At 31.6% G+C, this 16,450-nt stretch overlaps 1 pseudogene; it reads right to left on the minus strand.

Moving 5' to 3' along the window:
• Positions 1 to 4,063: 4,063 nt before the first annotated feature.
• LOC129081102 (60S ribosomal protein L12-like) lies at positions 4,064 to 4,596 on the minus strand (annotated as a pseudogene).
• Between the last annotated feature and the right edge of the window lie 11,854 nt (positions 4,597 to 16,450).

Here is a 16,450-nt window from a genome sequence, read left to right on the forward strand (position 1 = left end):
CAGTTGATTAATTAATGAAAACATGAACTTTTTTTCTCACTGACAAGCCTAGATTCTAATCAACTAGTCTTTTCCAGAAAACAAAATAAAACAAAGGTAAATTACATTTAGGAACTGATTATTGATTTCAACTTTAATTTTCTGTTAAACAGTTGATATTCTAGAAGAACATATTAACAACCTTATCTGTACATTTTATCAAAGAAAAAACGATATTGCTATAAAGCTACAAAGCTTTAATATCTTTCTCCAACTTCCAATAAAAAATATGTTCTATTTTAACTACAACTGCACATTAAATTTTATTTTTTATCAAAGTTGAGGTAGAAAGATGGCTTGCTGAGTTACTAGATATTTAAATACTTACATATTATATTCTGTAATAATTATACATTATCAAAAATCAAATTAATAATTCTATTGATCACATCAGGAAACTTTAGTACTGAGAAGATTGAAAGCACTTATTTTTTATTGAAAGCAAACATTGCAGTTGTTTTTTATAGAATGACAGTTGTACCTTTCTCTCTTTAAAAAAATGTCTGCCAAATACCCACAACTGGATAAATATAGATTTTCTGTCTATTTGTTTTTCAAATAAAAATGTCTGCCCATTCAAAGAAAAAAAAAATGTTTGAACTTATAACTCAAGCAATGTCTAATCTACTTCTCCTAGAAAGAACTACCATAATTTGCTATGAATCAAAAGCACATTTCCTACAAGGATATTTTAAAATAAAAATATACTCAAAGTTTGAAATTAAGGAATTATTAACAAATGTGTATTCAATATAAATATTTAAAAATAATAATATATTTCCTGCTTCAAAAATATATTGTTATATATAATATTCTAAGTTATATATATATGCATATAATAGACTCCCTACTATAGAATATATATATATATATATTCTAAACCACGAAAAAGTTACCTGCTACTGCTTTTGTATATCCAGGGAAATATCAACACAGTAAAAAAAGCAAATAATTCTTAGTATCATAAAAAGTTTTGACTTTATCACCACCTTGTAGAGAGTCTCAGGATCCCTGAAGTGTGAATTTTGAGATCTATAATAAAAGTATAACTTTGCATTTTTTTAACTTTATAGAAATTATTTTCATTTCTCCTGGAATAAAATTATTTATAACATATTTATATTTTATATGTTAACATAAACTATAGATTTATGTTCCTAAGCAATAGTACTTAAGTCTAGCAAATGTATATCCATATACAGAAGATAATCTGAGATTATTGTGATTACATTTGTGTGATTACAATTATAAATGTAGGTAGAATCAGTGAATTCTTAAGAAAATATTAACAATCAAATATAAAGTAAAAAGTAAAAAATGGAAATTTTCCTGTAAACATTAAAAATAAAATCATAAAGTGCATTTTTAAATATAACTCCAACCACAGTGTTTTAATGATGAGTTCTTTTAAACATACAGTGAAGAATCTATTCTAATTTTACACAAACACTGAAAAAAAGGAAAATAAAGAATAACAAAAGATTTAAGTAAAAACATAAATTAAATTTTAATATTCAATCAATAGAAAATCACGAATATCAGTTATTAATATTTAGTTCTCAATTTACTGAGATAATTTTATCTAAAGTTGACTTGATTAAGTCTTTTCATAGAAAAAAATCTTTGTCACACACTTACCACATACATTCACACACACATATACAATCAACCATATGGTAGAAGCATTCAAATGCCAATGCCAACATTTTTGATACGTGCTTTTCAACACTCTGCGCAGTGTTGAAAAAGGAGTATCACTCAAATCTGCCTTAATACTCTGGTTTCTCTTCAGATCGTATAAATCTTTCACCTTTTACTCAAATCTACCTTAAAGGAAGAACTTCTCGTCCTGGTTGATGAAAGTAGTGTCAGAATATGTTTTTTAACCATCAGTCCTTTCAGGAATTGTCTACATTGGAGAGCCATCATGGAAGGCCACAGTACATCTTTGTAGGGTTTTCTGCTGTCCAGGGACTGAGGGGCCATTTTTTCCACGAGTTTATGCAAGGTCAGCAGAAGTCGTTTTGCCAGCACTGAAGCTCAGTTTCTCTCTCTGCCCAGCTGCTTCCTCTTCTCCCTTCCACAGCTGTTGCTTTTAGTGAGTATTTGCACATTAAACTCTGGTCACAGAATGTATTTCCAGAGAATCCAAACGTCAGCACAAGGCTTGATGAAGCATACAGAAGAAATACATACATTTATCTGTATATTAAAAAAAACAGTTAAATTATTAATAGAATTATGAATACATTCTTTGTATTTCTCTTCAGAATTTGAAACAACCATCCAAAAAAAAGTATATATTTGAGACAGACACCAAATAAAAATACTTTCTGTTTTGAGTAAATGCTTTGACAAAGGAATATTCTTATTAGAAGCTGTGTTGAAGAGGTTATGTTAGCATGGGGAAAAGACTCCTCAATTTCAAGTTACATAGTTTGCAAGTCTTTATCTGGAAAAAAGAGCACTCATTTTCTCATAGAAAAGTAAAATGTTAAGTATTAAGAATGCTTTCAGCCCTGGCTGGTGTCGCTCACTAGATTGAGTGCTGGCCTGTGAACCAAAAGGCTATAGGTTCCATTCCCAGTTAGGGTACATGCTTGGATTGCTGGCCAGGTGCCCAGTAGGGGGCGTGTGAGAGCCAATTACACATTGATGTTTCCTTCTCTTCCTCCCTTCCTCCTCTCTAAAAATAAATAAATATAATCTTTAAAAAATTAAAAAAGAAAAACTTTCAGAGACCATCCCTTTGGTTATATTCCAGAAACCCACAACTACTACTAGGCAGAAGAGTACTCTAGACGTTATTTTCATATTATTTAAAAATTAAGCTCTTGACATTAAGTGTAGAGTCATCACACATTTTTACTGCACACTATTATTTCCAATACCATTCCTGATCTTAACGTAAATATATATTGAATATATTACCAGTATTGTACAAATACATATTAAACAAATGTTATTTATGTTTTAATTTAAAATGAAAGATGGGTTTGTAAAGGCACTTTAAGAATTAGACTAGCTGGTGTCTTTTAAATTTGACTTTTAAAGATAAACGTAACAGGACAAATTTAGCAGCTCCAAGGAAATAAAAACAAATTTTTAGTAAATACACTGAATTAAACCAGTGCAATATGCACTAAAATCTTCTATATTATCTAAATGTCTATGTCTAAAAATAAGATAGTCTTACACAAAATTGAGGAGGCTGTATATTTTATTCAAAAATTATAATATGTAATAGTAAGTACCTATTCCAATATTTGAAACCATATTTTCTTACTTCAAATATTAAACTCTTAACTTTATCCCATGGCTGAATAAATATGAAGGCATGGTGAAAAGTTGAGAAATATGCAATTCTCTATTTAATATTATCATATATGTGTTTAAAAGTAAATTAACAGTATTACCCATAAATTTTGCCATTTTTATAAAAAAAAGTTTCCTTATTTTCTTTGTGTGTAATTTCAGTATGTAATGTATTCCCACAAAAACTCTATATTTTGACCTATTTACTGATATTTAAATGTTTCATTATTATTTTAATAAATTATTTGGTCAACAAAAATATTCTCATATATTTCCAGAAATCAACGATATGCAAATATAATGTGTCAGCTGCAAAAATATATTTATAGTATCTACTTAATCATTTACATTACTGCACTCTCTTTAAATATGTTTACCATTGTTCAGAATTTGCTCATTCAGTTTTTCTTTTTTTTTTTTCCAGGTTGCTAAGTTCACAATATATCACAGTTTTGTTTTGTTTTGTTTTTCATTTCTTGAGGTGTTAAGAAAATAATGCAGCTTTTTATATCAATATAAAATATATAGATACATAATTATAAAGTGATTCTAATTAGTATCTTGCTTGTTAATAACAACAAAGGTAGTCAGAAAGGTAGTCAGTAGATTACATAATGTATCCTATCACAGTTTTTTGTTTTGTTTTGTTTGGCTTGGTTTGGTTTGGTTGTCAAAAGATCTTTAATCGAAATATTTTCCTTTGTAGGTCTTAACTAGCTGGGCATTCCACTGCACCGCTGTCGATGTCATCTATGATGTCATGAGGGCGGCAGCCATCGACATTGCAGCCACAGATTGGGAAGTCCCCGGGATCTCTTTAATGGTTCCAGAGAGTTCTCTAGCTAAAGATCGGTGCCGCATCTGTCAGGCAATTTTGACGGTCTCATCAACAGTGATATTGCTACTGTGTTTAATGTTTTTTTGCTTCTATCAGTTTCGTGGTGGTTCTTTGCGGGCTTTGATGATCAGGGCAGAGACGGAAGGCACTACCTCAGTCTGGGCCTGTCTGTTCTGAATGGTCAGTTTCACTGTAATCCAGTCACCAGTTGCTTTGGCGATGTCATCACCAACCTTTTTTGGAGACAGAGCCAGGGGGCCGATCTTGGGGGCCAGGGCAGACGTGGCACCGCGGGTATACGATTTTGATCTCGTTGGGGTCGAACTTCGGCAGCATGGCGAAGGCAGATGAACCCGGATTTGGGACGACTGAAGAAAGTTGCACTTTCGCCTCCTCCGAGCCGAAAGCCGAAAAAGCCCTAACACAGTTCTTTTAATAATTGTCATACAGCTATAATTAATCACTATACATATGACTTCACAGGTAAATCCCATTTTTTAAAACACAATATACTTTTTGTTAGATATATTTTATAAAATAAAAATTGAAATATATAAAACACTTGGGGTTTCAAGAGTAAAAGTCATTATTTTTTTTCCGATGACTATTATTTTGATTGGTAAAATGTCATTTTTAGTTACAATATTTACTATCAAGAGAAAATTAAAGGGCAGATGCAATTTAGCATACATAAAATTTCTTCACTGCTAACAGATGTGTACTTCAAATGAAACATCTGTTTGATCTTTTTCATTGGTGCTTATGCATGTGTGTGAGTATAAAATTCATATTAATTTATAAAATGATCTTAATAAATGTTAAATATTTTAAAGAAATTGAAACTTTAGAAAAAATATGTGACAATCTGAATGAATTCTGCATAGTGGAGAAGCTTGTTTCACAAAAATTATCAAAATGTTTATATGTCTTTGAGATGTTAGGAGTATATTGAATATATGTAGAGTCCACTCCTGCCTGGAAAATATTAATAGCATTTGTGTGGAGTCATGACTTCAGTTTGATAAGAAATTTTAATACTTTTCAGTAATTTTTTGTGAACTCTTCCATAAAAGATAATAAATCACAATAAATTTGTACTTTACTTGAATCTTAAGTGATAAAGTTTTTCTTTTAATAATTTTGTTAAAATCAAGATAAATTATTTTTTAACAATTAGCTATTTTTAGAATGGAAATAATTATGCCATATTCTGTGGTTAATAAACTTCAAAATTTTCTGTAAATTCATCATCAGTCAATGAAACATAATATTTCCAATGACATTTCTTTAAAATTTTATGGTTTTGACTTTCAAAAACAATTACTACACTTATCAAAACATTATTCCCATTAAACATTACTGAAGTTTCCTCATTTACTGGCTGTCGCGTGTGCAACCTCTCTTCCCCACCCACAACAGGCACCTTCAAAATGAGTTCCTTGATTAGTTACAAGATCCAGGTTACAAAGGAACAGTTTTTGATTCATCTGTAATTTATTTCAAGACCAGCATTGCTGTATTAAGTATTTGAAACTTCGAGCATATTACCCTGGCTATTTAGTGAAGAGCTGAACTTCTCCTTAATTGCCTTTATATGGTCTTCCACTCCTTCCTGTGCACACAGGAAAATTACTTTTGCATTTTTGTGGAATGCATGACTTAGGTCTGAATATTTTCCCCGTATTGGAGGGTCTCCTAAAGATTCAGTTCAACAGTGGAACTTGCCTTACAATATTTCACTTCCCTGACTCCTCATGAGGCCTCACTAAGCGGTTCCCAGCCATTCCTACTCCATTTACAGACCCTTGAAGGAAACAGCCAGTGCCACGTGGTTAGGGGGGTATGGTACTATTGTTAGTGTCCAGCTGGAGAGAGAACTTCATCTGAGTTCCTGGAGTATTTTATTTCCCCGGGCTTCATACTTCCCTTGAGTATTTTGCTTTATCTATTTTCTCATTTAACTTCTTTTCTGCTAAATTCCTGTTTACTGAAGGAGATAATTAGCTCTGGGTGATTATGATAATTTTGTCTTCACTCTCCAGTTACCCTCCCAATAGACAGACAGAAAAATGCTTAGTAAAATGGTTTCCCATCCCTCTTGGAAAAACACAAGCTTTATGAGTAGCTTCTGTTTTTAGGATGTTTTAGATCTGTGCCTCTATACCCAGAATTTTAGCTTAACATAACCATCTGCTTCACTACAAATTAGGAGTAGAAGAAATTTCAGGATTTCTGCCTGACTATTATATTTTACTCTTATCTCATTTTCACAGAACTTTTGTGAGTTCTATATAAGGGGAAAGTGAGCAGGATTGAGAGCTAAGATATTTCTCTTTGCCTTTCCTTGCTTACCAAATCCGCTTAAGAAAATAGGCAATGATAGGCATCTCTGCTGGTTTGTTGCTGAGATTACTAGGATATATAGACATAAATATAGATAACTATGGCTGTATATAGATGAAGAGATACAAAGATTTAAATCTGTGAAAATTTCATTTTTCCTGCTTTTTTGTTTTCAAATTTTAACAGTGATGGGTAGGCCTTATTTAGTTTGGTTTTATTTTGTTAAGATAAGCCATAATTTGGTAGGAAATTTGGATTTAAAAATTTTTTTTATTTAACTGGACTTGAATCTCTTATTTTGTTGCACTATATGAATTGTGCTTTTAATTCTATGTATCAGTACACAGGGATTTGATCACGTGTGACCAAGAGTCATGATGGAATGGTGGCACACTAACAGAAAATAGCAACGCAAGAGTTTTGAAGTGAGTGTTTCAAAAAGTCTTGGGGAGTAAACAGTGCTGTGATGCTGTTTTTGAAGATGAAAGGTTTAATATGTTTTCAGATGGGCTCTTCAGAACAACGAATTTATTTGCCATGTGTATCTCCTTTGTCAAGAATTTTTTGAAGTAGTCTAATGTCATATTTATGAAGATAGTGCAATAATAAATTCATGTTTATAGAAACTTGAGAACTCTGTAGCTATAGATTCTTTTGATTATCATGATTCATTGACTTTAAAAAATGAAAACCATATTATGCTTAATCCTCACATTTTTAGTAAGAAAATTAATGCATTTCCATTGTATACCCTGTTTAACTGAGCTCAATGAAAATGATAGAATCATAAAATAAAACTTACATTTAGAAGTGAGTTTAATAATTTTCCTTCCAAGGCCAGAAAATGCTCTGCCAAATTCTTGATAGACAATTGTCCAGTGTTGGCAAAATAAAATGATCCTGCCAACAAAAATGTCCCCTTTGTACCAAAATAGAAGAGATATGAAAAACAATTTAACATTAAATAAACATTATCAGATGTGCATGCATGTAAGTTGGCACAAAAATGACTATAAGTCTGGACAGGATATCACACCAATTTGAACAGTTAAGTGGAAGAAAGAAAAACTAAAACTCCTCTTAGATTTGTAAAAAACAAACAGATACACCAAGTGATTGTCTTTTATATACATTATGAGAAGGTTAATTTCAAAGTAATGTAGACATGGTCCCTTCAGTCAGAAAATCTGCAACCTTTCATTGTAAAACAAAAGCTTTGGTTCTCTTATCCGGCCTCTTCTGCTTTCAAGGAGATATCCTACAGAAGGATGAGTGGGTCTGCAGTCGCTGCCACCCCCTCAACAAAAATTTTATTATTTTTCTCTCACATAATCTCTTTTTAATCACTATATTTTACCTCATTGTGTGCATAAATCATAATTTATTAAGACAGTCCCTTACATGTATGTCCAAACTTTTGGCATCTCTGGGCCACACTGGAAGAAGAGTTGTCTTGGGCCACACATTAAATACACAAACACTAATGGAAAAAAAAAACACCTCATAATTTAAGTAAATTTACGACTTTGTTTTGGGCAGCATTCATAGCCATCCTGGGCTGCATGCAGCCTGTGGGCCACAAGTTAGATGTTCCTGATAGGTAATTTTAATTTATTGTTACTTCAAACAGTGTGGCTAAGATATACAATTTTTCATTTCAGTGCTTCCTTACTTTCTTTATTCATTCAGATTTGACATCCTTTCAGCTATTTCCTGTAAGATTCTGTACAATATCTTTTTATTATTTTTAAACTTTCATTGTGATTTGTTTCTTTTCATCTGCTTCCTTTAACTAAATTCTGAGTTTATAAAAGAGAAACTGTATTCTGGGCTGAAAACACAACCTCTGGTGTGCCACATAATAAGCACTTGAAAGATAATTGAGTTATTTATTAAATGTATGGAAAATTTTATCAATATTCCTACTAAAATAGGATGTTCAGAAGAGAAAATGATTCCCACTGCAAAGTGTGGACATTACTTTCTATAGCTCATGCACTTTGCTAAAATTTCCAAGCCTTTGGAAGCATTGATTTTTCTACTGTTGGAGCATCCTGAGTGATTATGTTGTGTTGGAGCTGATCGTGCTTACTTGGATCTTTTTTAACTTCTGTTTGGTTGCATTAACATGGACTAATACATTTTTCATTAGAAAGTGCATCTAATGCTCATTTCATACTAATTTTTGCCCTATTAATGGTTTTTATGTTTTGAGACCCAAGCAATCTAAAGACTGAGTAACTGTATAAATGGAAGATCATCAGTGTGATGTACAAATCACTTTTGATCCAATGTTATAAATGTTTAATCTCCATGATTTCTGAAGTGACCTCTCCACTAACACAGCTTAATTGCACTTCTAAGGGCAGCACCATGTATGAGCTGGAGAAGTACTGCCTTTTAAGTTAGAATCTGCTTCCACATAATAAGAAAGATATAGAAGCTGTAAATATCTCCAAAGCCTTTTTTTAGTTTGGAACTATGGAGTCTTTTTACTTAGGCTTTGATTGAAATGAGTATTTATAGCATGGTGTGTTCAGCAATTCTGCTGGATTTTTACAACAGAAAAAGACTAAAATGTATGGAGACACAGCTTTCAATTGAAGCAATTGAAGGTTGTAAGAACAATTGGAAGGAAAATGGGACACAGAACCAAAACAAGTTTAAAAGTTGTAATGCCTTAGAGAAGATATGCCGTTGAGAAAATTTCTATTTAAAAATGAGCCATAATGTCATTCAAGTTTTAAACATTGAAATTCCATGTTAGGAGGAACTATTACTAAAAGCTAATCTATTTTCTAACATCAACTAAAATTTGAATAAAATATATAAAGGTTACCTGCTGAAAAGTGAAATATCATTATATGAAATAAAATTATACAAAATATTAAAATGGAAAATTTAAAACTTTAAATAAATAGATGTAAATGCACTGAACAGAAAGCACAAAGATTGAACTTTTTAGCCTAGGTTTTTTAAGAACTATAAATGATAGTTCTATTTAAAATATGTAAACCAAATTAACTTTCATTAAAACATTATAAAATGGAGTAAAGTTTTATTAAACGTTTTTTTCAAATGAGATTTTAGAGGGCAGTACTTCTTGAAATGTTTTTGTTATCAATATTTTAACAGTATATTTTACAAAAAGTGGACCAATAATCTGATGACTGTAATTTTCAATTATGAAACGACTATTATAGCTGCTTCAGATGTATGGATCCATTAAAATAGTTTTTTCACATTCTGCTTTATCACAGTCTGTCTACTTTACTATTCTTTATGTTAGTTTTTATTACTAAGTAAAATAAATTCAATACATTTTATACATGTTCTAAGCATTGTGCCTGATTCTGTGTTCGGCCAATGAAAAGTTATTGAGAACTATTAGTGAATGATATTTTACTGGAAACTTTAAGAAAATCTTCAAAATAATTCTTATAGAAACATAAGATCAGATAAATACATCTTGCACAGGGTTCACTTACTTACATACCAAATACCTTGAGGGAAAGATCCAGAACTGAATCCTGTAGCCGGTATACACACAGATTTTTAGAATTTTCTATATTGTTTTGATGTATTTTTGTGTGATATCTTGTAATCAACATCATTTTTAGCACACTTTTTCCCTATATGTTTTCATTTAGCATCATCCTTAAATCCCTCTAACCCTCCACTTCATCCAGTAAACCTATTAATTCATGAGATATAAAGAATTTGGAACTAAGTGATCAATAAAACTAGACAATGTTATTTTACTTATAAACAAGACAGATGTCTTTACAAATTCTATTTTATCAGTATAGTAAATAATACATATTCACCAAGAATATATAATATGGAAATATATAGAAATTTAGAATTTATAAGAAGTTAATGCATGATCCATTATGATTCTACTTGCTTTGACTATAAAATTAGTGTAAATTTTGAAGCAAATATAAAGTGAGTTTCTTTGGCTATAAAAATAGAAATTTAGGCAAAAGGAAAAAATCATTGAAATTGGATGGGGAATGGTTTTTTAACTAAATGATTTAAAACTCAAAAAAAGAGTGATATTTCAGATTCAAGTTTTGGCATAATCAAAGAAACAGAGGCTGTGTTTTGTCAAAATTTGTGGAACACTAAATATGAAATACATATATATGTGTGTATATATGTGTATATATATATAAATAAAATGTTTTTTGGCTCAGTCTGGAGGCCCTAGCCCAGTCCAATCACTTCCTTTCCTTAAGCGAATGAACAATCCAAGCCCTGTTTCTCTTACCAAGACCTTACGATGAGGGGTCTCAGTGTACCCTCTCCAAATGCCCTTGGGGCCAGGACAGCCCCTATGACCTGGACATGGAAAAATTATTCAAATTAATCAATTGACAGTGAGCGTCCGCATCACGCACCGCACACGAACTTCATCCTACCACCCTAGATTGCTCTTACCCTGTGTCCTGGTGCAGCTCCCTGTGTAGCCCTACCCGGTGTCTTTCTCTCACTTCTAAATAACAGAGCTTTGGCTTTCACCTATGTACACGTCAGAGTGTTGTGTAACATTATCAAAAAAAAATCTTTAAATCTTATAAAGCAACACATCAGCAGTGTTTGAAATTTTTCACCCTGGACATGTAACCAGTATGAAGGTCCAGCTGCCTGCTGCTACAAAAGCCAATACTCAAGAGATAGTGCTGATTTCAAGGAGAGAGGTTTATTTTCAGGTGCCAGCAGCCAGCCTGGAAGATTGAGACTTAGATCTCAAAGTCTATCTCCTGGGAAGATGGGGGACTCATCTCTCAAAAGCTCACGTCCGCAACTCAGTGGAGGCAAAGCTTTTTATAGGGAGGGAGGGAGGGGAAACAGATAAAGGGAGGGGGCTGAAACGTTCTCTACATGCAGACAAGCACAGTCCATTCTGATAAGGCAGGTGATGGTCTGGTGGTATCACCCTGGTGTAGTCGTCCTGGCTCCACAACAACCCAACTTTATGTCATCCTGGCTCCACAGGTGAAGGTCAGCAAATCTCCAAGAGCTAGGATATCTGAAAGCTGGAGGCTGTATCTTCTGAAGTTAGTTCCTAGAATTCTTATACAAACATATTGTTTATCTATGAGCTACATAGTAGTCAGAGTCAGCATTTACAGAAACGATTTCAAAAGAATTGTGGCATGGGTTTCAATTTCTCATGTTACAATTTTCCACTGTCACAGAAATATCATGTTGTTATTTCTTTTAAAATCACATTGTTTTAAAAAATTTTTCTGAGTATTTTATTATTTTACATTTTTATATTTTATACCCAAATAATATTGTTTTTAGGTTCATATTTTGATAATTTATAGCTAATATAAAGAAATAATATTGATTTTAAATGTTTACCTTGTATCTAGCAATATTCCTAATTTATTATATATATTCATCTGTTTATAAATTCATAATTTCTATTGTATTTATTTAAATACAATACTGAAATTTGCAAATCATAAAGGTCTTATTTCTTTTGCCTCAAATACTGTACACTTTCTTTTTCTTTTATTATGGTACTACCTATAATTGCCAGTTCAATATTTAGCACATCTGCTGCTTGTACATTTGGACAGAAACAGTTAATTTTAACATTTATGTAATATATCTTTGAAGCTTTTTATAAATTTTGGGTTTGTATTTAAGTAAAATCTTTTCTATTTACAGTTTGCCAAAAGATTTGTGTTTTTGTCCCATAAGTGAGTGTTAAATTTTTTTCCAAATACATTTTTTTTGCATACAATACAAAGTTCATGTGTTTTTGTTCTCCTTTATTTTGTTAATGTGGTTACTTGATATGGAAATTTTTAAAGAGAAAACTATAGGACTTCCATGAAATCACTCCTGCCCACGATACTAAACCTAGATTTGATACCTCATCTACCTGCGTTTTCAACCCTTCCCAGAAATGTAATATTAGTCAACCATTCTGGAATTTTCTGGTTAACACCAATAAGCTAATCTACAGTATCTACTTAGTACTTATTTAGTAGATGGGATGCTGCCCCAGGCAATTAATGAGTCATTTAACAAAGTCAATTAGATCTTCAGATAGTAAGATACTGTATCATTGAAAAAAATAGTTAAAAGAAAAATGCCCCCCAAAACATTCACTATCCCTAGAAAATGAAAAGAATGTCATTAAAATTTAAAAACTCTGTTCACCAACTAAAACATCAAAATTGTGAATCAATAATTTAAAAACTGGTAAAATATATGTGTAATCGCATGTTGGAAAAATAACTCTCATCCATACTATATAAAGAACGTCTCAATAAGAAAATACACAAATCTAATGGCAATGTGAACAAAAGGACTGAACTGGCATATTAGAAAAGAAGATACTGACAGCTGTAGATTTGTGAAAAATTGATTTTTTAATTGAGAAAATGAATATTATGACTAGCACGAAATATAACTACTGTGTTGATGATTGCTTTCTCTGGGAAGTAGATGTCAGAAGGTAGGTTGATTTATGAAATTTATTGAAGATAATGCTTGTAACAGACCAAGGGTAGGGAATGCAAGCATAATTCTTAAGGTGTAATGCAAGCCTTTGATGGAGGGGAGCCATTTGGGACTGGGAGGAAGAACGTCAGACCGCAGGGTAGCCCTGAGAATGTTAAGCCTGCTTAATAATGAGCTCCAGGTTCCACAGAGAAATCCTGCATTTTCAGGGAGTGACAAGACCTCGTAGCAATGCCCTACTCAACATTGGCTGGCCAGATCAGAAAAGTGGTCTCAGTTCAAAATCTAAGGCAGATAATGTGGAAAAGTTCTGGTGACTATTAGTCTACTACACTTCTTGTGTCAGATTCTCTTTTGAAGAATAACGGAGACACAATTCCAAGTTTGCTACAACCATAAACCCATCATAATGCTACAAATAAACTCACAAAGGCACCAAAAATCACATAAACTACAAAAGCAAGTCAAATATTTATCCATATTCTTGGGCCTATATTCCTAGGCATCGATTCCCAAAAGAATTGAGAACATTTGCCATCAAAAAGATAAGTACAAAATAGTGGTAGAAGCTTTGGTCATAAATGCCAAGCATAATAAACAATCAGATGTTCAATAGCTATTGTTTGTTATATTCATGAAATGGATTATTATGCAACAAGAAAGAATAAAATACTTAGGTTTGCACAATAACATACATGAATCTTATAATCAATATTTTGAATGAAAAATAATAAGTGCCAAAGGGTACATAGTGTGTAATTCTATTTATATGCAATTCAAGAACAAGCAAGCAGTCCAGCTTTCGGAGCTGGCGAATCAAGTCACTGTGCTGTAACTCCTCCTCTGGAACATGGCAGGTTCTTCAGGAATAGCGTTCTTTTGTCTATGATTTTTTTTCTTACCATATCATACCTTGTATTTTAGATGTTATAGGCTCTATCTTGAAGAAATTCTTAAGTTTCACCATTCCACCACTTCTTGCTCAGTTGAATTATTCTTATCCTAAAAAAACAAACAAAAAAACTGAAAAAAGAAACAAAATTCCTTGGTTTTACTTCATTTGGCAAAATGTATAAACTCTAAGAAGGATAAAATGCTCCTTCTAAGTGTCCTCTAGCAAAAGATAGCGAGCTCCTGTCCTAAGTACTTTGCATGTATTATTTTTTTTTTTGTTCAAATACATTTGTCTCCATTTTCCCGCCTCCACTTTCCCCTGCCCCACCCACCCCCACCTCCCACCCTCAATTTTGCCCCACTTTGGCTTTGTCTATGGGTCTTTTATACATGTTCCTTAATTTGACCCTTTCCCTTCTTTTCCCCATCCTCCCCCCTTCTCGTTACTGTTGGTTTGTATTTTTGTTTCAATGTTGTCGGTTATAATTTGCTTGCTTGTTTGTTTTGTTGATTAGGTTCCAGTTATAGGTGAGATCATACGGTATTTGTCTTTCACTCCAGTGAGGCATCACACACACACACACACACACACACACACACACACAGCTATCAGTTATTATTATCATTGCCAGTTTACATATAGAAATACTAAATCATAGAATAAAAATTTATAAAGAAATATATTTTAAAGTGGTGAAACCATTGTATTATTATTTCTTTTAACATGTCCCTCTAATTCTGTCTTTCTCACTCATTCTCATATTCGCTTTCCCACTAACTCTAGAGCTATACTATAAAATGTTAGATATTAGAGAATTTTTAAATGTTTAATTATACTGAAACTTGTTATCTTTAAGTGCCTTGCATGTTATTAGGTCTGTGAGAGCTATTTAAATGTAGATAAATGTATTAAATGAATAAAAGTTATTTCTTTATTTTATGATAGTAATTCATGATTGTTTATTTACTGCCAAAAATTCAAACTAAATTAATGAATACTTGGTTTGTATGTTTTCCTTATGACCTTATTTGAGATTACTTAGTTTCTTTGTTTTTCTTTTCTTTAATCGTATATTATCATTATATTTCTCTAAGAGATGTGTTGTAAAAGAAATATTTATAAAGTGATATCCAGGGACCAAAGATACAATGGTTAACACAAAAGATAATTATAATTACATTCCATTATAGTATTGATTAGAGTGCTTCTGTAAATTCAAAGTATCATCATTCATTGAGGCTTATCATTACGGAAATATATTGACTCTCTAGCACAATGTCTTACTGAATTGATTGTAAAGAAAAGGTCAAATTTGCTAGTAGGTAAAATTATATATATCTAAAGGAAACTATTAAGATTTTTATATATACACCCACATACACATTTATTCAATCATTGTTTTGAATATCTGTTTAAATATTGTATTCAGAATACTAGCTAAGGCATAATTAATCATTTTATTAAATTCTCTATTCTCTAGGGACATAGTATTGATTAATTTCCCCAGGACCTTTTTTTATAGACTTGGTATTATAATTCCAAATCAAAGTAAACTTCAGGTCATCTTGTTTACAGGTAAGTTATTATTTACCAATATTTAATTTACAAATACTAGTATTATTTTCTGTCCAAGCTATTGCTGTCATTTTCCATTAAAGGCTGATTTGCAACACAAATAGGAAAAGATAATTTTTTTTAATTCAGATGCTTGGTGAAAAATTTTAAGATACATTTAAGTTTGTAATTTTAAAAAAAGTTTCATTAATATTAAAACACTGAAGATAGCAAATGTAAGAATGTACTAAGTATTAAATGAACATCTTTCAAAGTGTACATATATATGTTTCATTAATAAATTACATGTTATGCATTAGAGAAAACAAAAACACCCTTAATTAAATTACTTTGCCGATGGATGCTGAGAGCCTGAAACATTGAAACAAAATGTGACTTCAAATTTTCTAAGCATTGTACAAACTGACCCGCACTACTAAAACAATACTCGCTTTTTCAAATGTATCCCATTACTTACAATTTTATCACACTTTTGTGAAAATGAAATATATCTTTGTGAAGAGTATCAGTTTGACACTTGAATAATCCATGTTTTTATCTGTAAGTACTATGTCAGCATGTTTGGGGTATTATTTCTTCCATACAAATTTAACTGCAAAGTAATTCATTTTAATGAATATAGGTTGTTTTTCTTTGGAAGGATTGAATGCAACTAATCATAAGTATATCTGATTTTCAGTTTATGAAAATAAACTGGTGAGTGAAAATATGATTGAACCAAAAAAATTTTAGACTCCACAACTAATTCTATTAATGTTTCCACTTGTAAATAGGCACAACCCTGAGAACTAAGTTTCTGTTTTATCATCCCTATTATTATAGGTTTGAGACTAATATTTAAGTTATTTTATTTCCTTTTTTGTAATGTTGCTATTATGTTGACACTACCAAATTGTTAATAGACAGGTGGTCATTTTTGAACATTGAAGAAGAAATGAGGACTTACACTGGGACCTTGT

This window comes from Pteronotus mesoamericanus, unplaced genomic scaffold (assembly GCF_021234165.1).
Source record: "Pteronotus mesoamericanus isolate MK-2021 breed Mesoamerican mustached bat unplaced genomic scaffold, CSHL_Meso_final contig_94, whole genome shotgun sequence".
Taxonomy (NCBI): domain Eukaryota; kingdom Metazoa; phylum Chordata; class Mammalia; order Chiroptera; family Mormoopidae; genus Pteronotus; species Pteronotus mesoamericanus.